The 27,132-nt window shown below is 32.7% G+C and overlaps 1 long non-coding RNA gene across 9 annotated transcripts in view; it reads left to right on the top strand.

Moving 5' to 3' along the window:
- LOC102119720 (uncharacterized) overlaps window positions 1–27,132 on the top strand; it is a 1,100,133-nt gene that overhangs the window by 673,621 nt on the left and 399,380 nt on the right. For 6 of the 9 annotated variants that reach the window (XR_006697342.3, XR_010586309.2, XR_010586308.2 and 3 more), the window contains one exon: window positions 18,920–18,968. The exons of the other annotated variants lie outside the window; for them this stretch is intronic. This is a non-coding gene — a long non-coding RNA (uncharacterized lncRNA). The remainder of the gene's footprint in view (window positions 1–18,919; window positions 18,969–27,132) is intronic. 9 annotated transcript variants of the gene reach the window in all.

The following is a 27,132-nucleotide window of genomic DNA, read 5'->3' as shown; positions in this document are numbered from 1 at the left end:
TATATATGTGGAATGGCTAAATTGAGCTAATTAACATATGCGTTAACTCACAGGTTTATCATTTTTGCTAATAAGAACATTTAAAATCGACTCTGTTAGCAATTTGTAAGAATGCAATACATTTTATTAACCATGCTGCACAATAGATTTCTTGAACTTACTCCTCTGATCGACTTGAAATTTGGATGGATGGTATCCTTTGACACATCATCTCCCTACCCCACCCTTCCTCCCTCCCGCTGGCCCCCCGTAACCACCATTCTGCTCTCTGCTTCTATGTGTTTGACTGTTTTAGATTCCACATATCTGTGAAATCATACAGTATTTGTCCTTCTATGCCTGGCTTATTTCACTTAATATAATGTCCTCCAGACTCACCCATGTTGTTTCAAATGACAGGATTTTCTTCTTTTATAAGGTTGAATAGTATTCCATTGTGTGTGTGTGTGTGTGTGTGTGTGTGTGTGTAATACAATGTGATATATATATAAAATGCAATGTGATGTATATATCACATCTTTATCTGTTTGATAGATGTGAAAAGATATCACATCTTCTCTATCTATCTATCTATCTATCTATCTATCTATCTATCTATCTATAAATGCCACATTTTCTTTATCTGTTCATCCATTGCTGGACACTTAGGTTGATTTCATATCTTGGCTCTTGTGAGTAATGCTGCAATAAACAAAGGAGTGCAGATACCTCTTCAACATACTGAGCTCATTTCCTTTGGATATATACCAAGCACTGGGTTGCTGGATCGTATGTCAGTTATACTTTTAATTTTTTAAGGAACCTCCACACAGTTTTCCATAATGACTATATTAACTTAAATTTCCACCAATACTGTATAAGAGTTCCCTTTTCTCCATATCCTCCCCAACAGTTATCTTTTGTCTTTCTGACAAAAGCCATTCTAACTTGCATCTATTGGATGACTATTGATATTGAGCATTTTTTCTCATATACTTGTTGTCCATTTGTATGTCTTCTTTTGAGAACTGTGTATGCAGATCCTTTGCCATTTTTAAAATTGGGTTATTTGTTTTCTTGCTAGTGAGTTGTTTACGTTTTTTATATATTTTGGATAGCAGCAACTTATCAAATGTATAGTTTGCAAATATTTTACCCCATTCCATAAGTTGTCTCTTCACTCCTGTTTCCTTGGTTGAACAGAAACTTTTTGGTTTGATGCAATCCCATTTATCAATTTTACTATTGTTGCTGTGCTTTCAGGTTCACATATCCAAAAAAAATCATTGCCTAGAACAATGCCATGGAGATTTTTTTCTATTTTGTTTTTAAATAGTTTTTCAGTTTCAGGTCTTATATTTAAGTGTTGAATTCATTCTGAGTTGGTTTTGTATAAAGAGTCTAATTTCATTATTCTGATTGTGGATATTCATTGGTTTCGACACCATTTATTGAAGACATTGCCCTTACTCCCATTATGTGTTTTTGGCACTTGTATCAAAACTCAATTGGCCATAAATGCAGGAATTTATTTCTGGGTTCTCAATGGCATAGGCATGTAGAAAACGAGCCAGGGCAGGAAACTAATTAAAATGAAAGTACAACATATCAAAAATGTTAGAATACAGCTAAAACAGTGTGGAGAGGGAAATTTATAGCACTAAACACATACATTCAAAAAGAGAAAAGATCTCAAATCAATAATTGGAGTTCCTATCTCAAGAACCTAAACATAAAAACAAAATAAGCCCAAAGCAAGCAGAAGGAAGGAAATCATACATATAAGGGCAGAAATCAGTAAATTTGAAAACAGAAAAACAATATACAAAAACAGTGACACAAAATGTTGTTTTTTTGAAAGGTGCAATAAAATTAACATAGCAAGTCTGATATGTAATAAGGAGGACATAAATTACTACTGTCACAAATGAAACATGAGATATAACTACAGACCTTCAAAAGGCTAATAAGGGAATACTAAAAGTAACTTTACACAAATAAATTTGACAACTTGGAATGGACCAATTTTTTAAAAAACAAAATCTTCCGTAACTTACCCAATAAGAAATATAAAATTTGAATAGTTTTATAACTAATAATATTAAATTTTCAATTAAATACTTCTCTCAATATAAATCTGCAGATGGTTTCATTGTAAAATTCTACCAAATTCTTTTAAGAAAAATTAACACTAATTTTACACTATCTCTTAAAGAATATAGAAGAGAAAGGAAAAATTATGACTCCTTCCAAAAAGTGATTACTATCTGACTAGTATAACAAGATAAAGACAATACAAAAAAAAAAAAAAAAGCTACAGACCAACATCCCTCATGAAATGCAGATGAAAACATGTTTTACAAAGGATTATCAAACAGAAATCAGGAATATATAAAACAGTTTATATATCATGACCCAGAGATTTTATTCTAGTGGATTTATTTGTTTTAGGAATTTATTCTAGTGATGGAAGACTAGTTCAAAATTTGATAATCAATTGCAAGCTAACACATTAACAGGCTCAGGAAAAAAAAATACATTATCCTTTCAATTTATGCAAAAAATATTTAACAACATTTTTACTGTTTTATGATAAAAATATATAAACACTAAATAAACTAGGAATAGTGGAGAACACCCTAAACCTAATTATTCAGAACATCTACAAAAACCCTGTAACTACAAACAAAAACAAAAACAAAACTAATTTAGAGCATCTACAAAACCATTTTGCTGAATGGTGAAAGACTGACTGCTTTCTTCCTATGATTGGAATCAAGGCAAAGATATCATTCTTTCCACTCTTACCATAGTACTTAAGTTTTAGCTAGTGCAGTAAGGCAAGAAAAATAAATTGTCTTATGTACAGAAACAAAGAAATAATGCTGTACCTGTTTTGCAGATGACCTGATGTTCTATATTAAAAAATCCCAAAGAATCTACAAAAAGAAAAAAAAACCCATATAACTCTTAGAACTAATAAGTATGTTTAACAAGGTGGCAGGATACAAAATAAATATACAAAATAAATTGTATGTGCTAGCAATGAATACATGAACACTAAAGTTAAAATACAGTACCATTTGCAAGCAGTCAAAAACAAACCCTGAAAATTTGAATTGTAAATCTAAAAAAAAACAGATCTTATATGTTGAAAACTACAGAACACCAATAAGAAATTAAAGATCAAAATTAATGAAAGGACTTACTTGGTATGTGGATCGAAAGATTCTACATTTTCCATTAAAATGCAAACAAGATTTTTGTAAATACATACAAGAGTATTCCAAACTTCATATGGAAAAGCTTAGAAATTAGAATACCTAAATTATGAAAATGTAGAATAGTGTGGGAAAAATCATTCTACCTGATTTAAAACTTATTATATGGCTACAGTAATAAAGACCAAGTAGAGGAGGACCCCACAATAGTTCTCCACAAGTATAGCCAACTCATTTTTGACAAAGTTATAAAATCAATTCAACTGAGGAAGGAAGTTTTCTATTTTTCTTTTCTTTTCTTTTTTTTTTAAGAAATGGGGCTGGAGCAATTGACTATCCATAGGCAAAAATGAACTCCTACATAAGTCTCAGACTTTATAGAAAAGCAACCTAAAATAGACCTTAGATTTAATGTGAATTGTAAAACTATAAAACCTTTAGAGAAAGCATAGGGAAATGTCTGGGGTTTAGGGCTTAATGAAGAGTTGTTAGACATGATAACAAAAGCATGATCTATAAAACAAAAAATAGATGAATTAGACTTCATCAAAATTAAAAACTATTGCTCTGCAAAAGATGAAAAGGCAATCACTGTCCTTTCGGGAAGTGCAAATTAGGATCTCAAAATGACAATATCAAAATCTGGTGAGGATGTGGAGAAATGGGTCTCATACATTCTGTGGGAATGTGAAATGGTACAGTCACTCTATAAGATTATTTGGCAGTTTCTTTTAAAAACTAAACATATCATTACCATACAATTCAAACATTGTACTTCTGAGCACTTATTGTAGACAAATTAAAATTTATATCTATACAAAATCTAGACATGATTGTTCCTAGCAATTTACTTGTAATATCAAAACTATAAATAACTAGAATGTCCCTCAGTAAGTGAATGTTTAGATTGTGGTTTATCTTTTCCTGAAATACCACTTAGCAATAAATACACACATCTTGGGTGAATCACAATATTGTTATGTTGAGTGAAAAAAGTTAATCTCAAGTGATCATTTACTATATAATTTTATTTGTATAACTCTCTCTAAATGACAACACTACTATAGAGATGAAAAACAAAATAGTGGTCACCAGGGATTAGGAGTGATTAGATGGTGATGCTGGATGCAAGTATAAAGAGGTAGCACAAAGGAGACTTTTGTATGAATGGAATAGTTCTTAAATGTGTTGGCATTACACAAATATATACATGTGATAAAATGAGATGGAAGAATGCATGTACATTGTACCAAGTCAGTTTCCTGGCTTTGATACTGTGCTATGATTATTTAAGTGGTAACGACTGGGAGAAACTGGATGAAAGGTACATGGGACCTCTCTGAATTATCGTGGCAATTTCCTATGAATCTATACTTATCTAAAAAGAATTTTTAAAAAGAGAATCATGTCCCACATAATATTCTATAATACATATATAGCTGTCTAATGGGCATATGTGTACTTTCTGAAGGAGAGGAAGAGAACACCAAATTTTTTTTGATGTGATAATGGTAACAAAATTTCCAAATTTGGTAAAAATTCACAAATCCAATAGACTCATTGAAACCCAGGCTCAACTAATACGAAGAAAATTATACTAAGGCACAACACCATTAAATTGCTCAAAACTAGTGATAAAGATAAAACCTTTAAAGCAACATAGGAAGAACAAAAATGAGGATGGTAGCAAATATTTTGCTGGAACCAAGGCAAGTGAGAAGACAATTAAGCAATCTCTAAAATACTTGGGAGAAAAAATTGTCAATCTAGAATTTTATACTACTGAAACTACTTTGAAATGAAGGCAGAATACTTTTCCAAAAATATAAAAGCTGAAAGAATGTATCCTCAGCAGATTCTCATTATAAGAAATGTAAAGCAAGTCCTGGCAGAAGGAAAATGGCACTAGATGGAAGTGTGGATTTATACTATGGAATGTAGAATATCAAAGTGGAAATTATATTAGTAAATACATCAAATTTATTTTATATTATATAATTTTTAAAAATAAAAGCAATAACAATATAAAAATGTTCTTCACACAGTTCATGATATAGTATACATAGTAGTCTTTCAAAGCAATTTAGCCAAATGAAAAAGTGAATGAAAATAAACTAAGAAAAATACCTTAAAAACAAATATTACTCATTCATATCCATCACAGTTTACAAAACAATTATTGTTTTTACTGACTTACCATCTTTAACTGCAAATAAAAATTTATTTTCTGTAATTTTCATTTTTTGATAAGTATTGATGACAATTTTTTTTCTCTCCAACCCAAGTCATTATCAAAAGTCATTTTAGTAGAGCTTTTCCTTGCCCAGATTATCTAAAATTTCAACCCTCATAATGTATATCTGTCTTTGTTTATTTCCTCCTTATTATTTGTCACTGTTTAACATATTAAAATTTTACATATTTACCTTATTTGTATTTCCCAATAAATTTAAGCTCTATGAGTGCAGGTATGTTTGTCTATTTTGTTCACTGTGGTATCAGTAGCTCTTAAACTGTGCCTGAGACATAGTAAACTTTCAATAAAATATTTGTTAATTGTTGACTATCCAAAACAAACTCATTATTTTCTTCTCCTAAGTATGCTATCTCTAGTTGTGTTACTATATATATTCTACAAGGTCACTTATCTCAGAAACTTTTTTTTTTTGAACTTTCTACTTTCAATTGAATCACGAAGTTTGGTCCATTTTTTCTTCCAATTATTTATCAGTTCTTTGCCTTTTTCTACACCTACTTCCATTCTATTATAGAGTGTGCCATCTCATCTCTGTCCCAGAATGCTCTCCCTTCAAATAGCCCTATCCATAGTGCTGTAATCATGAGATTTCTAACATGCCATACTACTCCTGTCATTCCTTTTCTCAGAACCCTTCAAGAGCATCTCAAAGACTGTGGAATAAAGCATGAACTTCCTATCATCATTCATAAGGCCTTGCCTCTCTCTCTATCCTTATCTCCTTTTACTCTCTGCAAGTCCCTGCATAGAACCTCTTGCTTTTACCTCTAGTCTTTCTAATGCAATAACCTTGCCTCAAATGCTCTCTCACTCTTCAGACTAAGCATAGAATTAACTTTGTGGGTTGGTCAAACCATCTCCAGGGACTTTTTTGTAATGCAACTATTGGTAAATGGGTGAATGTGCTGATCTTTTCTAACAGATCACACATTCCTGGAGAACAGGAAGTACATTTTGCCTTTTTGTCTTGCACTTAACACAAAGTTGGCATAGACAGGGGCATAGAACTGTTGAAAAAAAAATTCAATAACTGAATATTACCCTAAGTGACTTAGAATGCATGTTCACAGGGCACAGATGCTATTTACATTACAAACTTCAGGAAGATGACTAAACAGAGTAAAAAAAAGAATTAAATATTGTAAGCTGGGCACTGTGGTTCACACCTGTAGTCCCAGCACTTTGGGAGGCTGAGGTGGGTGGATCACTTGAGGCCAGGAGTTTGAGACCAGCCTGGCCAGTATGTTGAAACCCTGTCTCCACTAAAAATACAAAATTAGCCAAGTGTGGTGGCACATGCCTGTAGTCCCAGCTACTTGGGAGGTTGAGGCACGAGAATCGCTTGAACCCAGCAGCCAGCCAGAGGTTGCAGTGAACAGAAATTGTGCCACTGCACTCCAACCTGGGCGACAGAGTGAGGCTCTGTCTTGAAAAAAATTAAAACAAAATAAAATAAAAAATATCATTATGTTCAAATGACAGTTAAGTAAATCTCAGCATGAATGTTAAAATAACTTTTTGAATAGTTTTTAGTGAATTTTCGTCTAGCAATTTCAACTTAATAACATTTACTTTTATGGTCTTCCTAAGTAATGCTATCAATTTCCAACTTTTGACCTTTGGTTTAAAGGAGTAGAAGGATGTGCCTGTGGTAAATATTTTCAAAACTGCCTAAACACTGCATACCTTAACTGAGCATAGGGAGGCTGAGCAGAGTCCATCCTCTTTCTATCTTAAGTAATTTTCAGCCACAGATATATGCACAGGGGTTTATATTCCTAACTGGGTAAATGACTTTCACATTTATTAAATGGTCTGAGTGCTGAAATAGTGATTATTTGTTCAAGCTCAGGAGAATTTTGTTTTGAGTATTTTTAAGTTCTCATGGTCCTCAGCTCCCTCTCTTCTTTGAATTCTGTCAAGCATTGCTTATATTTTATTTAAAATAAATTATGTTGGCCGGGCGCGGTGGCTCAAGCCTGTAATCCCAGCACTTTGGGAGGCCGAGACGGGCGGATCACGAGGTCAGGAGATCGAGACCATCCTGGCTAACACAATGAAACCCCGTCTCCACTAAAAATACAAAAAAATTAGCCGGGCGTGGTGGCGGGCGGCGCCTGTAGTCCCAGCTACTCGGGAGGCTGAGGCAAGAGAATGGCGTGAACCCGGGAGGCGGAGCTTGCAGTGAGCCGAGATCGCGCCACTGCACTCCAGCCTGGGCGACAGAGCGAGACTCCGCCTCAAAAAAAAAAAAAAAAAAAAAAAATTATGTTTTCATAAATGGGTAGTTTTGCCTTCTTATTTCTCATTTAATCTTCCACAAATTAACTTTGAAAACAGAATAAGTTATAGTATTGCCATCATCATTTGGGGAAAATACTTGAATACTGAAGTGTCCCAAATTAGGGTAACAAATAACTTCCATAATGTTAGTTTTAACTTAAAAAAAAAATCAAAACAAAACAAAACACAAAACCTAAGCAGAGTTTATAGGTCTATAACAACTATGAATAAACCACTAGAGGCAAATTTTTATTCAGCAGAAATTCTGCTCTGCTGTATTTTTTCCTTTAAAAAATCTTTTTGAAACAAGTGTCACAATTGAAATCTTTTAATTAATTTGGTACTTCATACAGAGGAGTCCTGAATGAAAGCTAGTAGCTGTTTTTGCCATGGTGCCCAGAAGGATGCCTCTGTTTTGCCAAAAAATGTTCTGTCACTAATGTGAAGCCTGTTGACAAACTGTTGTTTATATGTTGTCAATGTGATGCCAAGTCAATTGTTTCACTACGGGAATCCTGGCTTGGCCCCAGTGGCTGTCTTAGTCTTTGTAGACACACAGATACTTTTAGGGAAGGAAATTAAAGGTAAAACCTTATTTCACTTTTACTTGGCTCTTTATTTAACTGAAATTTTATGAAGATATGAAAATAAGTGATGATCAAACAACTTTGCAAGAACTGTAATTCTAAGGACTTACACATATGGTTGGTTTTTAATTCCTCTAGCTGTTAATTAAGAGGCTAATTATACAAGATGGTTAGGTATATATTAGCTTGCAAATTCTACCTTTTTTTCTTGTCATTTAAAATTAGCAAAGTAAGAGCTATGTAAGTCTTCTTTATCCTCTAAATCAGTCATAGTCAATGGGGGATAATTTTGCCCTCCAGGGGACATTTGACAATGTCTGGAGACACTTTTGTCATACTCGAACAGGGGCTGTGGCACGTAGTAGACATAGGGTGGGTATGCGGCTAAACATCTACGGTGCACAAAACAGCCCTCTACAACAAAGAATTATCTGGTCCAAAACGTCAATAGTATGGAAGTTGAGAAACCGTTAACTACATTAAATGGTTGATATGTATAGAGAATAGCACTAATACAAACTCAGTAATGGTTACAGAAAATATACAATTAATATTGTTAGAAATTTAAGGAGACACTAAAGAATGGGAATACAGTCTACAGCTTTCATATTAGCAGGAGGAAAAAAAAGGAAGAATGAGAAAATTATTATCAGTCACAAAATGAATAAAGGGGAAGAGGTAGAAGCATAGAAAAAGCAGAATAAATGAAAACCAACAATATGAGTCTGGGAATAATCCTTTATATATCACTAATCAAAATACATGAAAGACTAAAATGACTGAGAAAAAGATTGAATATGTACTTCTTTCATTTACAAGAAACTCACTTAAAGAAAATGGCAAGGAAAGATTAAAAATATAAAGATAGCAACACTGGCCCAAACAATGGTGTTGTAGCAAAATTAATATTGGATAATACAAGTTTTTAAGGCAGAACTATAATTATATTAAAAAATTCACAAAACAGTAAAAGTAACAATTCACCAAGATAATATAAAAAGTCACCTGTATACAGCAGCTATTAAAATAATTTTGAAGTATATGAAACAAATACTGATAAAATCACAAGGGAAATTAGACAAATCCTTAAGTGTAGTAAATTGAATATTCTGTCAAGAAAGGATAGATCAATTTTTTCAAACCCTTAGAATATACAACACCAAGAGTGAACTCTCATGTAAAATAGGGACAATGGGTGATAACGATGTGCTGTAGCTTCATTGATTGTAACAAATGTTCCACTCTAGCGGAGATGTTGCTAATGGGGAGGCCATGTATATGTGGGAGGAGGGAGCATATAAGAAATCTCTGTACGTTCTGCTCAATGTTGCTGTGAACCTAAAACTTCTCTAAAAAATGAAGTCTTTTTTTTTTTTTTTAAGGATGGACCAATAACATCCCAAGTAAGAAAGGATATAAATGATTTGAACTATAAAAATGTTTTGATAGTTATGATTTATCACAGTTTTTAAATTATTTTGTCATGCACAGTTCAATATAAATGGATATGTTCATCATGATATATATACTCCAGGGGATCCAGTCAGTTGTTATATCAGAAATTCCCACCTAGTGGTGGTTATAGAACCTTTAATCTAAAGCCCACATTCCAGCAGTGGCTACTAAAGGTGCTTCAGCTATCTTTGACTCCTATCAATACCGGAGGCTGTGTTAATTATCATAATGAATGTTCTAAATGAATTTTCATTGGTGAAAGTGATGGCTTGTGAATTGCCTTTATGGATGTCAGAAATGGCCTTTCATTGATGAAATTAGTGGCAGCTGATGTAGATGGATAGACTAGAGTTTGCTATATATAGTACACTCCTCATTCATAAGCAGGATATGGATGTCTAGCCCACCTCCCTTAGGGAAGTCACCTTAGGTTAGGTTACTCAACAGTAGAGTTAGCTAAAATCTGCCATGGTATATTGACATATTTTCTTCAGGTGAAACTTTCATGTAAGGTATTTGGGGAACACCAAAAATAGGAAAACTGGGATATCAGGATACTTACAGAATAAATAGTACATAGACATGATTGATAATCATCATCTGTGTGAATGAAATAATTTAAAGGTACTAATATCTATGAAAATAAATATTGAAGTATGACAAAATTTCTAGAATTAATTCACAAAAATACTTAACAAGTTGGATTTATTCTGTACTCAACAAATAGTGAGTGTACATTCTTTTGAACTCTATATAAAACATTTTTAAAAGGCAGTGATCACCTACTCAGTCAAAAAGTATTTCTCAGTAGATTTCAAGGAATTGATTACTTACAAGCCAAGTTTTTCTGCTGAAATATAATTGTAAAATAAACCACCGACAGTAGCAAAACAAAAGATCAAATAAAAACCCCTGTTTTTAAATTTGGTTAAAAATTGCTCATTGGTTAAGAAAATAACAATGGGAATGATATATTTAAATTGAATTATAAAATGTCTGGATATAAAAACTTAAAATAAATGGTAAAGGGAAATTTATATATAATTTTAGTATATATATAGTAAGGTATTAAAATGTGGACTAGCTAGAGTTCAAGTTTTTAATAGTGGTTCATTTTAGAAGGGAATGAAGAAAAATAGAATTTGGGATAAGAATACTGGAGCCTTCAACTTTATCTGAAAAATATTGTTCCTTAAAAAAACTAAATAGAGAGCCTAATTTTTTACAGTTACCCTTTATTTATTTTGAGTGAGATATTCTTTACTTATTTCATATTCTTTGTTTTAATCTACCCAAATAGTAAAATGTATTGAAGTATTATTTCAAGATATGTCAATTTTACTTGGACTTTTTTCTTTAGCAGAAAACATCTGAATTATGCGTTGAACTCTTCCAGAGAATGTATTAGAAATGAAGGTGATATTGGGCTTTATGATACAATATGGTTCCTCCAAAATCCTTCTCTTTCCAAATAAGGTTTACTTACATAAGAGATTTGTAGCATTGTTTTCTGTTTGTTTGTTTGTTTTGTTACTTACTGAGGCTTCAGACCACTTAGTTGGACAATATATTGGAAATGTATTATTATCAGGTGTCAGTTTTTTTGTAATTTTTCAATTAAAAATCCACTAAAAAGTAAACATTTTACTTAGTTTCTCAAGTAGAATATCAATGATTCAGGTAGTAAATGAACAGAACAGAAAAAAATAATAATACTTGCTTACAGAAATGACTTAGGTTGCATGTTTGTTTTTTTCACCATGAAATTTTTTTTACCATGAATAAATAGGTAAGATAAAATTAAATTTTTATGTTCTTAAAATGGAAGTTTCTCAAATAGATTCTTCATATGTTCAGATATTATCCATATGTTCAAATTCAGCATTTCCATTCCAATGTTTGTAAGATGCTTTAAATAGTAATGAAAAATAATATTAGCTAATATTTTTTATGTTTACTATATGCCAGGTCGTGTTCTATATGCCACGTAGTATTCTAAATTCATTTAATTAAATAATTGATCCTTTGATTCATCGTAAGAAGCTTAAGTGATTTGTGTGTTTGTATGTGTGTGTGTGTGTGTGCTCATGTTAGGTATACAACTTTAGCCAGGGTATGTAACTTTATTTCCATATACATTCCTGTACACTTTGTATGTCTTGTGACTCAGAGTTAAAGACCACTGGTTGAAGATCATTGATCTAAAAGTTAGAATTATCTTTAAAGTGAGGATGGAGTTAGTAGAAATCTCTGAGGGAGATAGAGCATCTTTTATTTATTTTCACATAAAGAAAGATAAATTGTTAAACAAGGTATATACTATGCATCTTGTTCTTTAAAAATTAGGACTTGGGATAGGACATAAAAGTCACCAATATTTGTCAAAATAATGAATTTTAAAGTAAATAAATTATCTGTAGTTGAAAAATGGGAATTTAGCATGAATAATAATCTTGAAAACATATGATGAATATAAAAAAACTAAACCATATCTGTTTTGAAGTGAATTTTTCAGTATTTGATTTTTCATTCACTTACTTAGCAAAATTGTATTGAAAGCCTAGTTTGTATAAAATATCATGAGCTGTTGAATAGACCCACATATTTACACATTCTGTTTGGACTTTCTTTAACATGTGATTCTGTACTTTAATAAATTATATCTTCATATTTAAATATTTTAAGTTGCATATTAAGACTATTCTAGAGTAAAAGTCTGATGCACGGCAAGGAAAAGCATTTTTTTCTCCACCACAGTATAGATTTGGTGAGAAATTAGGTCAACTAATGAAGTGATTAGCTCTTAAAAAAAAACCTGATTATGTTTGGTTATTTTTCCTTGAGAATATTTAATATGGAAGGAAATGGATAGAAACAGAAGCCATTAGGTCTTCAAAAGAAGCCACAGTATTTCATAATTTGTGGTGTCAGAAATACAAGTTACAGAATGAAAGTTTACTTTGGAGGTATTAATCCATTCATCTATCTATGATACTTTGGAGACTATTATAATGTTATAAGAACTTCCTAATGATGTCTTCTAAGTAAAATTAATTATTTGTAATTACTTTATAAATATTCATTTTCTCTATTTCAGGGCCATCAATTTTCACTATCAACTGTAATTTTAATCCACTCAATTTTTTTTCCTCAAAATATTCTGTAGAATATGATTTTAAAGTAGTTTCTACTGCTACTGCAATATTTTTTCTTCATGTACTTATTCATCCTTTATACATATTTATTATTTTAATTCACATGATTTTAATTGCCATATGAATTTATATAACTGGCATATAGGTTTTTATATAAATTAAGACTATAGAAATTCAACATTATTTCTTATTTGAAAGGCAAAATTGAAGGAAGTAAATGTAGATAAGAGAGCATATGATTTCAAGATTTTAGTGAGAACATTTATTTATTTTATGCTTTTAAAATAATGTTGTGGCTGATTAGCTAAATTAGTAAAAGATATATCTAGGATAGGTAAAAAATCAAGAGTGAAATGATGTTATACCCTCTGTGTGCACCATACTACTCCTAACCATGTGTCTTTTTTTTTTAAAATTTATTTATTATTATTATACTTTAAGTTGTAGGGTACATGTGCATAACGTGCAGGTTTGTTACATATGTATACTTGTGCCATGTTGGTGTGCTGCACCCATCAACTTGTCATTTACATCAGGTATAACTCCCAATGCAATCCCTCTCCCCTCCCCCCTCCCCATGATAGGCCCCGGTGTGTGATGTTCCCCTTCCTGAGTCCAAGTGATCTCATTGTTCAGTTCCCACCTATGAGTGAGAACATGTGGTGTTTGGTTTTCTGTTCTTGTGATAGTTTGCTAAGAATGATGGTTTCCAGCTGCATCCATGTCCCTACAAAGGACACAAACTCATCCTTTTTGATGGCTGCATAGTATTCCATGGTGTATATGTGCCACATTTTCTTAATCCAATCTGTCACTGATGGACATTTGGGTTGATTCCAAGTCTTTGCTATTGTGAATAGTGCTGCAATAAACATACGTGTGCATGTGTCTTTATAGCAGCATAATTTATAATCCTTTGGGTATATACCCAGTAATGGGATGGCTGGGTCATATGGTACATCTAGTTCTAGATCCTTGAGGAATCGCCATACTGTTTTCCATAATGGTTGAACTAGTTTACAATCCCACCAACAGTGTAAAAGTGTTCCTTGTGTCTTTTAATTGCTGCCATACTCACAGGCTGAGAAGGAATGTGGGTGCATAAGAAAGGAAGCAAAGGAAAATAAAATATGCAAGTTCCCCCTTCTTTATCTAATCATCTACACCCTGAAGAGAGTTTTTGTTAGCCAAGTTTCCAGATCTTGCATTACACAAAATTAGAAAAGTGTATAGAGAGTCAGATAGGGAGAACTCTGAGAAAAAGGATTAATTAGAGGGAGGGGCTAAATCAGTCTATTTAATGGAGACCCCAAAGATGGTAGAAAATGCAGCATAAGATATGCCTGAAGAAATATCCTCTGAAGTATCTGCAAATGGCAAGAGTAAGGTTTGGGTTTGTTTTAGATCTGTTGATATGTATGAATTGTGGCTTAGATCTCCTTCAAAGTTATTTGAAAGAAATCATTAAAGTTTGAACTTCCTTTCAATTCCTATTTGGAAGTTTTACTGTGGTCTGGTGAATATGACTGCATGAATTGACTGGGCCACATAGGCTCAAGATTTATTAGGGTTACAGGTGAAATCATATGTCAGTGACTAATGGAAGTTTTAATACTACTTGCAAAGTCACCATTGCAATTATATGTGTAATAGGCTATAAATATGCACAAGTTATTAAATGCAAATAGAACCGCTATTTGAATATAACGTTTTATACTAATAGATGTGATTAAAAGGAATCAAAATTTGGAACTTATTTTAGTTATATTAATATAGTCAAGCTTAAATCTGCACAGTCACACAATGGAAAAACACGTTATCTGTAGAAGGAGTTATTTATGAAGTTTTTCATATTTTGGTCCTATGTACTATGTGATTATATGTGCCTGACTTATGAAGGCCAAGCAGTGTCAATTACATTGTAGTATATAATAGCTATAAATGTTTTTGTGGTTATTCTATATTTGAATATAGTAACTTAGTTCCAATTTTTAAAGTTTCATTTGTAAAAGCTGTAATCTTATCCACTATTTTCTACTTTACTAAAGTCTTAATGTATAACTCTGAGATAACAGTGAAATGGAAATTGCTTTTAGTGGAAGTTATAATAAAGATAACAGAAATATTTTAGAGTTAAATTTTGTTTACTCTGTGTTGAAAATAGGTACTACATGGAGAGAAGGTATTTGGAAAATTGTTACATAATACCACATACTTGCAAAGTTGTTCAAGTGCTGGTGGTTTTAAACAGATTAGTTCTCGGTCACTTTTCGAATAAATATGTCAGATGTCATATTATTAGACAGGAAAATGAGGTAATAGCTCAGAGAGAGCTGTTATAAATACTGTTATTATTTATAGAGATAAGTAATAGGGAGGTTTTCAAAGAAACCTTTAGAAACTCCATTAGTTCAAAGCTCTATTAAAAGCAAAGTGGTTTTGATTGAGGGAGGCCCACAAATGATTATCTAAAGGCAACATTGTGTTTTCACAACGACCACTTCAATAAAGCATCAGTCAAGACTGTGAAGCCCGCAGTTGAACACTTTGTGGTCAAACTTGCACCTTGCACAGACAAAGCCACATGCTTTGTTTTAAATAATCCCCAATTTACAAGGTAGTGATTATAATGTTGTAGGTCTTTTTGTTTTCCCCAGAAATTACTATTACAGATTAAAGTTACATAGATGTTTTGAGTCCCTTAGTTTAAGGGAACTATCTAAATATTAAATTGTACCAGCAGCCCCCAAACAATAATTACGAAGTACACTATAAATGCTTGCAATTCCTGGCACTATTTATATTTCATCATAAATCTTGTATACCAATTTAATAAACTCGGTATACTTAAATGTGAAAACACTTATTTTAAGCTATATCCACCTCTATATTATCCTTTGCCTTTAGATGCAGATATCATACACATGAGAGGTAAAGAGTTTTTAGAAGATAGCACAGAATGCAGCACTTTCCAATCTAGCAAGTTATTTTTTTCCAAACACTGTGAAGCTACAGCTGCTTACTGTAGAACACTGAGACTGATTTGACTTGATGTTGAAAATCTTTATCAGGTTCCTATGTATGAAAATGCTATCTTCCCTTACTAGTAAAGCAGGCATATTTGTTAGGTATTTTATTAGACTTTCCTGGATCTTCGTGCTTATAGTTTTAATTTCATTGTAATTTCTGTTTTTACAAAACAGAATTCTAATAATGTATAAAGTAAATATACCAAATTTGGTTGGGGTAGGTCATTGAGTCTCATTTTCTCATTCAACTAGCCTAATGTCCCACAAGTACAGTCAAAGGGTTTTTGAGTCTTATTAAACTACCTTATCTTTAAATGCTTGGGTGTTAGTTGCACAAAATATGGTCGTAACACAGCTTTTGTAAAATAACATGGGCAAAGGATATGAACAGACATTTCTCAAAAGAAGACATTCATACAGCCAACAGACACATGAAAAAATGCTCATCATCACTGGCCATCAGAGAAATGTAAATCAAAACCACAATGAGATACCATCTCACACCAGTTAGAATGGCGATCATTAAAAAGTCAGGAAACAACAGGTGCTGGAGAGGATGTGGAGAAATAGGAACACTTTTACACTGTTGGTGGGATTGTAAACTAGTTCAACCATTATGGAAAACAGTATGGTGATTCCTCAAGGATCTAGAACTAGATGTACCATATGACCCAGCCATCCCATTACTGGGTATATACCCAAAGGATTATAAATTATGCTGCTATAAAGACACATGCACTCGTATGTTTATTGCAGCACTATTCACAATAGCAAAGACTTGGAATCAACCCAAATGTCCATCAGTGACAGATTGGATTAAGAAAATGTGGCACATATACACCATGGAATACTATGCAGCCATCAAAAAGGATGAGTTTGTGTCCTTTGTAGGGACATGGATGCAGCTGGAAACCATCATTCTTAGCAATCTATCACAAGAACAGAAAACCAAACACCGCATGTTCTCACTCATAGGTGGGAACTGAACAATGAGATCACTTGGACTCAGGAAGGGGAACATCACACACAGGGGCCTGTCATGGGGAGGGGGGAGGGGGGAGGGATTGCATTGGGAGTTATACCTGATGTAAATGACAAGTTGATGGGTGCAGCACACCAACATGGCACAAGTATACATATGTAACAAACCTGCACGTTATGCACATGTACCCTACAACTTAAAGTATAATAATAATAAATAAATTAAAAAAAAATAAAATAAAATAAAATAACATGTCACAGCATTGACTACAACTTTCTTTGTAACGAACATGCAATTTTTAGTTTTGTTATTTTGAGAATAAATTTGAGAGTTTCAAGAACATTATTATAGTTCATGTCTACCTTTACTTGATTGAGATTGCTGAACTGATTTGGTTTCATTTTAATATGGATCTTGTGATCTGATTTGTGTAGCCAAACCATTCTACCATAGTGTTCTTATTTTCTACTGAGCTCAGAACCACTTTCAAGAACTGCATACTTCACAAATGCCCAGGAAAATTGATGTGATTTTCCAATAGCCTTCTGACTCAGCCTTCTTTTACCACTCAAAGTAAATACCTCCTTGCAGTTTCTAGCACAACTAAACAGCTACACACTCCCTAAAACTTAGTTCATTCAATTTGGCTGTCTTCTCACCAGAAATCACTTCCTGCTTTAGCTTATCTAAAACCTATACAATTTCTGATGCACACCTCATGTTGCTTCTTTTCAAAGAAGCCCAACCTGTTCTCCAAAACCCTCAGTGAACTCTATCTTCTCTGTTAACTACATGGCCTATTATCTGTGTCATCCATTTCACACTTACCAACTGAGACTGCGTGGTTAGTTATGTTATTCCTGCGCAACCAAATTATAAGTTCTTGGAAGTCAGGGATCATGATACATTACTTCTTTGTATATGCCATAGCCCCAAATACAGCATTTTGCACATAGCAGTCATGTATTTTTAAATTTAAAAAGAATCTTAAGAGATGATCCCAACTACGTTAGATAAGAGACCTAGATCTCAGGGGTTAAAGGAAAGACTGAAAAAAATTTGGTGATTGTTGAGTGCTGGATTTACTAGTAAGTGTTGGAAAAAGTTTAAATGTTTTTGTATGTATAAAGTACCCTATAAAATGGTGCTTTTCAAACTTGAATTTGCATTAGAATCAACTAGAGCATTTGTTAAAACACAGATTGAGGGGCCCAAAGCCCAGTGTTTCTGATTCAAGAAGCCAGGAGTGTGGTCAAGCATTTGTATTTCTAACAAGTTTCCAGGTGATGCTGATATGACTGGTTCATGGACTGCCTTTTCAATAGCATTGCTGTAAGAGAAAGGTACTTATACCTAAATGCTAGCTCAGTGATAGTTTTTCTATTTTTGAAAGAATAAGTTGAAATTTTTCTGTTAAATTACCTTTTTTTCCCCAAAACATGAGTAGTTTCTATTCCAAACATGCTTTCAATTTGCTCCTAAGGATCTCACTTTGCATATGATTCACAGATATTAATTGTCCAAGTAAAGAAATAATTTTGAAAGCTCTTTTCCTTCATTTTTTCAAAATTCAATTTTCACTGGAAAAGACAAGACAAATGCCAATAGGACAATGACTTCTTATCTAAATTTAGCATTCTCATACACAATTGAGAGCAGGGCTAATTGTAACAACTTTCTGGAAAGCAGTTTTGCAGTATATATAGAAAGCTTTAAAAATGTGTACACCTTTCACTCTACACTAGATCTAACTTGTAATGTTTTATCCTAAGTATAAAATAAGTAATCAACTACGGAAATATTCTGTATCTTGATGTTATAAAAGTTGACTAGATACGTACATTTGTCAAAACTCATGAAGTTGTACATTTAAAATAGGTGCTTTTTGGGTAAATTATAACGCAATAAAATTGGATTAAAATTGTTTAAAGTGTCAGTAAGAAATTACTTCTTTTTCTTGTTGTTTTTCAGCTGCAGTTATGGCATTAACCTCCCAGTTGTTACCTACTTCTAGATGAAAGTAAGTGTGAAATAGGAAATTGAGTTAAAGGTGTTTGCCATGACCTCTGCAGTTATATAGCTTGTGGAGAAGGCCAGGGTGTGTGTGTGTGTGTGTGTGTGTGGACACAGAATCTGTGAAGTAGTCCTGCAGCTACTCCACTGGTTTTAAGTAATAGAGAATGCGTGACCATTTTAATGACTCACCTGTTGGAAGCCTACTAGAGAGGTGGAGAAGATAAAGTACAGTAGTCCTGATGCTGATTCTAAAGACCCACTTTTTCAGCTTGGATTTAGGCTATTGGCTAAAGTTACTCTAAAGGTTCTGAGGTACTTTAAAGTTGAAGGACCTGAATCTCTGGTGATTTCATTCTCTCCGCTACAGGGAATGAAACAGGTAAATAAATAAGCAGGGCAGTAGTTTTTCTAACTATTTTCTAAGATCACTAACAGGCTTGCTCTTCCTGCACCATTTTTCTGCTTTCTTACCTAGATTGCCAATGCCTTTTGAGTACTTATTTATCTTTCTATACCCCAGAGTCTTGCTTTTTTATAATTGCTACTCAGTAATTATGTAAGGAGATTGAAATAATTCCTTACTGTTGAGTTGGTATTTTGCAAACTTTCACTTCAGTCTAGTGGTAAGAATGTAGTAATTTAGGAAGAAATTGACAAGGATGTTTTGAAGGTATGCCCAATAGTATTACAAATTATTTTTAAAGAAAACCTTTAAAATAGCATCTCCTTTTTCCTAAGTAACTTGCAAATCAGATTTTTTAAATTGTTTAAAGTAAAAAACAATGCTCTTTTCTCCATATCCCAGAACTACAGATAAATGTGGTTTCTAAAACTTTTTCCAAGTCATATATTTTCATTAGCTACAGTGATCTTACAACTGAAACTTAGCTATAGGCTATGTTAAAGATACATGAGGCAGAATGTAAAGTAGCTAGAATTTATAGTGTTACATGGTATTGCAAAAGGCTAGCTGCTTTTTCTTAATCCAAACACATATAGTCTGACTGGAAAGAGATTTTGAGGTCATATCTTTCGAATAATACAGAGTTTTTGTTGTTGTTGGTGGGTTGGTTGGTTTGTTTTTAGTTAATACTAAAGCACAAATGTTTTATCAAAATATGAGTGAAATTTTCATGGAGTTGCCTGCATTTGTGAGCATCTGCTGTGTTCTTAATGGTACAGTGAACAAGAGCCATTAGACCTAAGAGTAGGACCCTATAGCAGGTATATCCAAAGCTACAACAGAGGGATGTCTGTAGAGAAAGAGGAGCCTGCTGCCTCTACTGATTTGAACTTCCCAATGACTCCCATATAAAATCTAAATCCTGTTCATCACTTGTCTTTTATCAAAAACTTAGCCATATAATTTTTCTATTTTGTATTCCTCTAATTATTTTCAGTGAAACAAGCATATGCAAACTCGTCTGTTACACTTTTATAATAAAGTGGTTTTCACCTTGTGAAAACAAGGCTATGACTGTCTTAGAGTCTTGAATCCAAGTTTGTGAAGTAGATCCTGTGAGAGAGATGAAGTGACTTGCCCAAGGCCACTCTGATGTCATCAAAAGAAATTTACATTCAGGTCTGGCTTACCTCAGGCATAGTTGTCCATACATCAGAATTTTAAATATTTGTACCTACTTTTGAAACGTCCTTATTATTTCCAGCCATCTCTACCCACAGCCATCTCCAAATCTTGGATAAATTTATTTTGAGTGAAACGGGTTTTAATCAGTTAGGTTATCCCTCTACAGAGTTATTTCTACAGTAGAAAGCATTTGAATGTGCTATAAATCCGCCATCATGGTCTTATCTCAAATGTCACCATCTCAAAAATGACTTTATTGCCTACTACTGTTACCTATTTATTCTCTATAGTGATAGCTGATTTTATTTTTTTCAAAATATTTTCATCTGAACTTACATTATTTACTTGTATACATGCTTTCTGTCTGTCTTTTTCCATTGGAATATAAGCTACCTTGGAGTTTGAACCTTATCTACTTGTTCCACCTTTTCCCTGGCAGTTATGTGCTAGGCATGGAATAAGGCTCACCAGATTTTGGTTGAAGCAGTAATCACTAGGTACTAAACACTGGGGTAACAATTACCAGGGGACGACATCACTCTCATGCTCGGCAACAGTTCTTCTGGTAAGAGCATTATATTTTGTTTCTACTCTTTATGTTCAGATGGGTTTGAGTGAAACAAACTGAAAATCATTGCCATTTATATGCCTCCCTTTCTCTGTAAAGTTATAAAAATGAAATAAAATATTTAAAATATTATTTTATTACATATAAGCAGTTTATGTTTTAAAGTCTTTGAAACTATTTTCCTATGTGTATTCACAAGATACCACATTTTGATTAATTATTAATTCCAGTCATTTGCAGACATATACTATTGGAGAAAAATGAATATTAATAAGGAAACTAAAATCTGAAAGTCATCTCTAAGGTTTTACTTTTCATAACTTAAAATTACTCACAGTTGCTTGGTTATTTATAACTTTCTTTTTCATTCTACATCAAGCACACATCTCTTTCATTTTTTTTCTATTGGCAAGTGAGCATGATAGATTAGTGAATGAATTAGGCATCATACCATGTTTCATAATACTACCCTTTCTATTGATCTAAAACCAGAAAATGAATATAGACCACATAGTAGCTGAGATCATAAACTGTGAAAAAAAGTTTTCTTAATTGGGAACAAGTTTGAAATAGAAATAAACCCACAGCACATTTTTTTTCAGTGCATTAGAGCTGATAGTGATAGTAAACATACACATACATTTGAATATGTGCATACATAAATATATGTGTATATATACATATGTGTGTGTGTGTGTTTGTGTGTGTGTCTCCTGATCTTATTTAAAAGTATTTAAAGTGACTTTTAATAGTATGTTATTCTTAACAATGCTTTCTGGAAGCAGTTTGCTAATTATTTTCTACATTTTACCAATGACGAAAGTGGGGATTGGGGAGTTTATGTGATTTACCCAAGATTGAATAATTGATTAAACAGACATGGGCCTTGAATTCCAGTTATCTGATTGGTATCTCACTACTTAAAAATAATATAAATTAAAAAGGACAAAATACTCAAATCAAAATTTAAGTAAAAGTTAGGTCAACTTAATTATTGTCTCTATTCAAGGTTTAGCTGCAGGCAACGTAATCTACTCTAGTTAATTAATGGAAAACTGTTTATTTGGGAGTATCGATTAACTTACAGAATTACTGGGAAGACCAAGTATACCAGGCTTGAATGCCTTCAAACTAGTAATACTGAACCATACCAAAAGATTTTTATGGAAGTTCACCTGTTTTTGCTGCCTGCACATCAACACTTATGTGACCAGAAGCTTTGGCAGCTAAAGAAATGCCATGTCTCCACAACTGTGCTTGCTTCTTCAATCTTTACTCTAGCCAAGCAACTCTTACTAGGTAGAACCTCCCAAGATTGCTGCAGGTTTGCTGAGTGCATTTGTCAGGAGATATATCCACCATAGTGCTGCAGCATAACATGCTACCTCAAAATTCCGTGGCTTAAAATAACAATCATCTATTTTTGTTCACACATCTGCAGGATAGCTGAGGTTGGCTGATCTAGGTTGGGCTTAGTTGGGTGGCTCTGCTTTAGGTTATAGACCTGGCTGGACTTGGTTCTTCGATATGCGTTAAACTAATTCTGGATCTAATTGAATTTATTCTGGTTTTCAGGTTGAGGGCAGCAGCTGTCATAGTGATCGCAGAGGGCTGAACAAGCAGAAACACACAATGTATCCTCAATTAAGAGTTACACCCAGCAAATTCTCATTTCTGCTGCATTTCTTTGGCTAACACAAGTCATATGGTCAAGTCAAAGTAGTGGGAAGGACTGCAAACTCACATAGAAAAGAGAGCAAATGAAGGGAAGGGTGCAGCATTGGGACTAATACTTAAATCTAACACCCAGAAAATATTGTTTTGAAATTATTTCCATAAAAAAGAGAGGCACAATTGAAGAACTATCAAAATGGAGACACATTTTAAATAAGCTTGGGGCTGAGACAAAGAGAAGTAGTGTACTACATACATTTAATGTAATGGAAAATCAAGGACTAGTATATTCAGCATAGCTTTTATGTACGTAATGTTAAAACATCAGTGAAATATTGTGGGTCACGACTATGATTCCCCTTGAAAGATTTATATACTGTATATGTAATATGTATATGTATAAGAGATGACATCATAATAGTATATATAAAGCAATCTTACCATTGTTGCATCTTAATAAGAGAAACAAGATATGTATAAAATTGACAGATTTAAAAGAGATTTTTAAAAGATTTTAAATTGAAAGTGTTTGTTTCCATGCATTTTTATTAAATTATCTACTTTGTAGCAGTGTATGTGATCATGTGGCTCTGTGCCAAGGATAAGAAGGGGACACTGCTGTCGTTTCTGTTGGTTCAGTCTAGTGCATATATGAAAGGACAGAAACATAGGCTCCAAAATACAAGCTTAAGAAAAAGTAAAATAGTGTTCTTATGAAGTAAAAATTACTTCATAACCACTTCTTATCTAAGACCAGTCAGTACTTTGCTCACCTTCTCACCTTGGTTAGGAATGATTTTATACTCTTTAATGGATGGAGTCTCCTCTTATTTAACAATACTATCATGCAATACAAGAAGAGAACTATTTCATTTCTGGATCTTTCCAAATTCTAAAATTTCTAGTCCTTTCAAATTTGCAAGGACTGGAAATTTTAACCTTTCTTATAGTAACTGCTATCTTTCCATACATGGGAAAAATTATGCTACAACTGCATAGCAATGTATAGTATTACAGTTAAACCAGTAGCAAAAGGCCAATAAATTAAAGATATAATAAAATTACAAAAAATATATATAAAAATTGTATATATAATTTTATTTATATATAAATAAGATTTGTATTTATATAAAAACTATATAAATTTGTTTTATTTATAAAATAAATGTATTTCATTTATATATATATAAAATTCCCTTAAATATAATTGCTTTAAGCATTTGAGTTGTTAAAGGCTGACTAAAAAGTAAAAGTTTTAATTTGATTTTACCAAGTGTAAGAAAGTTATATTTTTTGTCAGTCTAATATAGTGTGCTGCTGTGCTTGTTTTATGATTATTTTAAATCATTTTAAATATTTTTAGCACTATAAAACATTTTATGTTGTTATGTGGAACTTAGTCTATAACCTAGATCATTTAAAAGTGTTAACTGCCTCAACATTCAGGTGGTTAAAATTCTCCCCTCAGTAGCAGAAAATACCCCTAATTTTATCATAGATATTAATGGAAGAAAATGAATGTTTTATAAGGAAGTTGAGCTGTTAAAAGATTATTCAGCAATGTGCAGGATACCATTGCATGAAGATAAAAGTCAGATTAAGAGAATCAGCAAATGGTTATTCAACTTCTACTTTTTTTGTTATTCTAGTTTTATATTTGTAATACACTTTACAATAAGTGCATTACAATTAAAAATGTAGAAAATGTTTATCCATGGTGCTCTTTAAATCGTCTCAGGTCATACTGAAGGTACATGTACCACGCTTACTCAGGCAAGCAGTGGGAGTCACTGAGAGGTTTTCAGCAGGAGAATGATGTGGTTTGATTTACATTTTACCTAGGTTGCGTGATAGCTAAGTGAGAGATTTCTTTTTCTATTAATATTTTTAAAACCCTTTTATTTTTAAAAATAATTAATAAACTTTATATTTTAGAGCAGTTTTAGGTTTACAGAAAAATTGAGTGGGAAGTACATAGAGAGTTCCCCTAGACTCCCTGTCTGCACACACCCACAACAGCTTGCACTAGAGTGGGACCCTTGTTACAATTGATTATCCTTCTTTGACACATAATTAGTACCTAAGGTTTATAATTCACATTAGAGTTCACTCTTTGTGTTGTACGTTCTATGGATTTTGACAAATGTAAATTGACATGGAGTATACCTGCCATTGTAGTATCATACAGAGTACTTTCACTCCCTAAAAATTATCTGTGCTCTGCCTATTCACCAGTTTCTTCCCCAACCCCTAGCAACTACTAATCTTTTAACTGTCAACCGTTTGGCATTTTCCAGAATGCTGTGTAATTGGAATCATATAGTATGTAGCCTCTTCAAATTGGTTTCTTTCACTTAGTAAGAAGCATTTATGTGTTCTCCATGTCTTTTCACGGCTTGGTAGCTCTTTTCTTTTTATTGCTGAATAATATTCTATTATCTGGATGTCCCATGGTTTTTTATCCACTCATTTACTGAAGAACATCTTGGTTGTTTTGAAGCTTTGGCATTTACAAATAAAACTACAATAAAGGTCTGTGGGCAGGTTTTTGTGTGGATATAACTTTTCCATTCATTTGGGTAAATACCAAGGAGCATGATTGCTAGATCATATGGTGAAAGAATGTTTAGCTTTGTTAGAAACTTCCAGATATTTTCCAAAGTATGGTATCATTTTGCATACCCACTAGCAATGTACCTGTTATTCCACATCCTTGTCTGCATTGTAATGGTATCTCATTGTTCTTTTAATATGCAATTCCCTAATGGCATATGATGTGGAGCACTTTTTTCTATGCTCACTTGCCATTTATATATCTTCTTTGAAGCAAAATCTATTCAGGTTTTTTGCCATTATTAAGTCAAATTGTTTTCTTATCATGGAATGTTATAATATCTTGGATATTTTTGATAACAGACCTTTGTCAGTTGTGTCCTTTGCAAATATTTTCTCCCAGTCTATAGCTTGTCTTCTCACTCCCTTGACAGTATCTTTTGCAGAGGGAAGTTTTTAATTTTAAATAAGTCCAGATATATGAAGTATTTCTTTAAGGGGTCGTACCTTCAGTGTTTTATTAACCCAGTTGACATAATTTTTTTTATGTTATCTTCAAGGAGTTTGATAGTTTTGCTTTTCACATTTAGGATCATGATTCATTTTAAGTGTATTTGTGTGTGTGTGTGTGTGTGTGTGAAAGGTATAAAGTCTGTGACAGGATTTATTTATTTATTTTTTGGATATAAATTTCTATTTGTCCCAGTACCATCTGTTGAAAAGACTATTTTTGATCCATTTTATTGTTTTTGTTCTTTGTCAAAAATCAGTTATCTATATTTTTGTGAGACTATTTCTGGGTTTTCTGTTCTGTTCCATTGATCTATTTGTCTATTCTTTTACCACATGTCTTGATTACTGTGGTAAAGTACGTCTTGAGTCAGGTATTGTTGGTCCTATAACTTTGTTCTTCTTTGACTATTTTGGGTCTTTTGCCTCCCCAATTAAACATTAGAATCAATTTGTTGATATATAGAAAATAGAAAATAACTTGCTAGAATTTTAATTGGGATTACAATGAATCTATAGATCAAATTAGGAGGAACTGACATCTTGACAATATTGAGTCTTCCTATCCATGAAAATGGAATATATCTCCATTTAATTCTTTGCTTTCTTTCATCATTTTTTGTACTTTTCCTCATATAGATATTATATGTGTTTTATTTTATTTATACTTAAGTATTTTATTTTTGAGGGGTTGCTAATGTAAATGGTAATGTGTTTTTAATTTCAAATTCCACTTATTCACTGTTGGTAAAGAGGAAAGCAGCTGACTTTTGTATGTTAAACTTACATTCAGCATTCTTGCTATAATTGCTTATTAGTTCTAGTAGGATTTCTTTTGTCAGTTCTTTTGGATTTTCTACATAGACAATCGTGTCATCTGTTACCAAAGACAGTTTTGTTTCTTTCTTCCCAATCTGTATGCTTTTTATTTCCTTTATTGCATTAGCTAGGACTTCTAGTATCATGTTGAAAAGTACTGCTGAGAGGAAGCATCCTTGTCTTCTTCCTAATCTTGGAAGTGAAGCTTAAAGTCTCTCACCATTAAACGCAATGTTAGTGTATTATCTTATAGCTCTTTTAATTAACTTGAAGAAGTTTCTCTTTATTTCTAGTTTGTGGAGAGTTTTTGTGATACATGGGTATTGCATTTTCTCAGATATTATACAGGGGTGTTGCATTCTTTGATATGATCACTTGATTTTTCTTCTTTACCCATTGATGTAATAGAGTACATTAATTGATTTTCTAATGTACAACCAGCCTTGCATACTTAGG

Source organism: Macaca fascicularis, chromosome 4, assembly GCF_037993035.2.
Source record: "Macaca fascicularis isolate 582-1 chromosome 4, T2T-MFA8v1.1".
NCBI classification, from domain to species: Eukaryota; Metazoa; Chordata; class Mammalia; order Primates; family Cercopithecidae; genus Macaca; species Macaca fascicularis.
The sequence above is the reverse complement of the archived record's forward strand: the minus strand, read 5'-3'. Positions and strand labels throughout refer to the sequence as shown.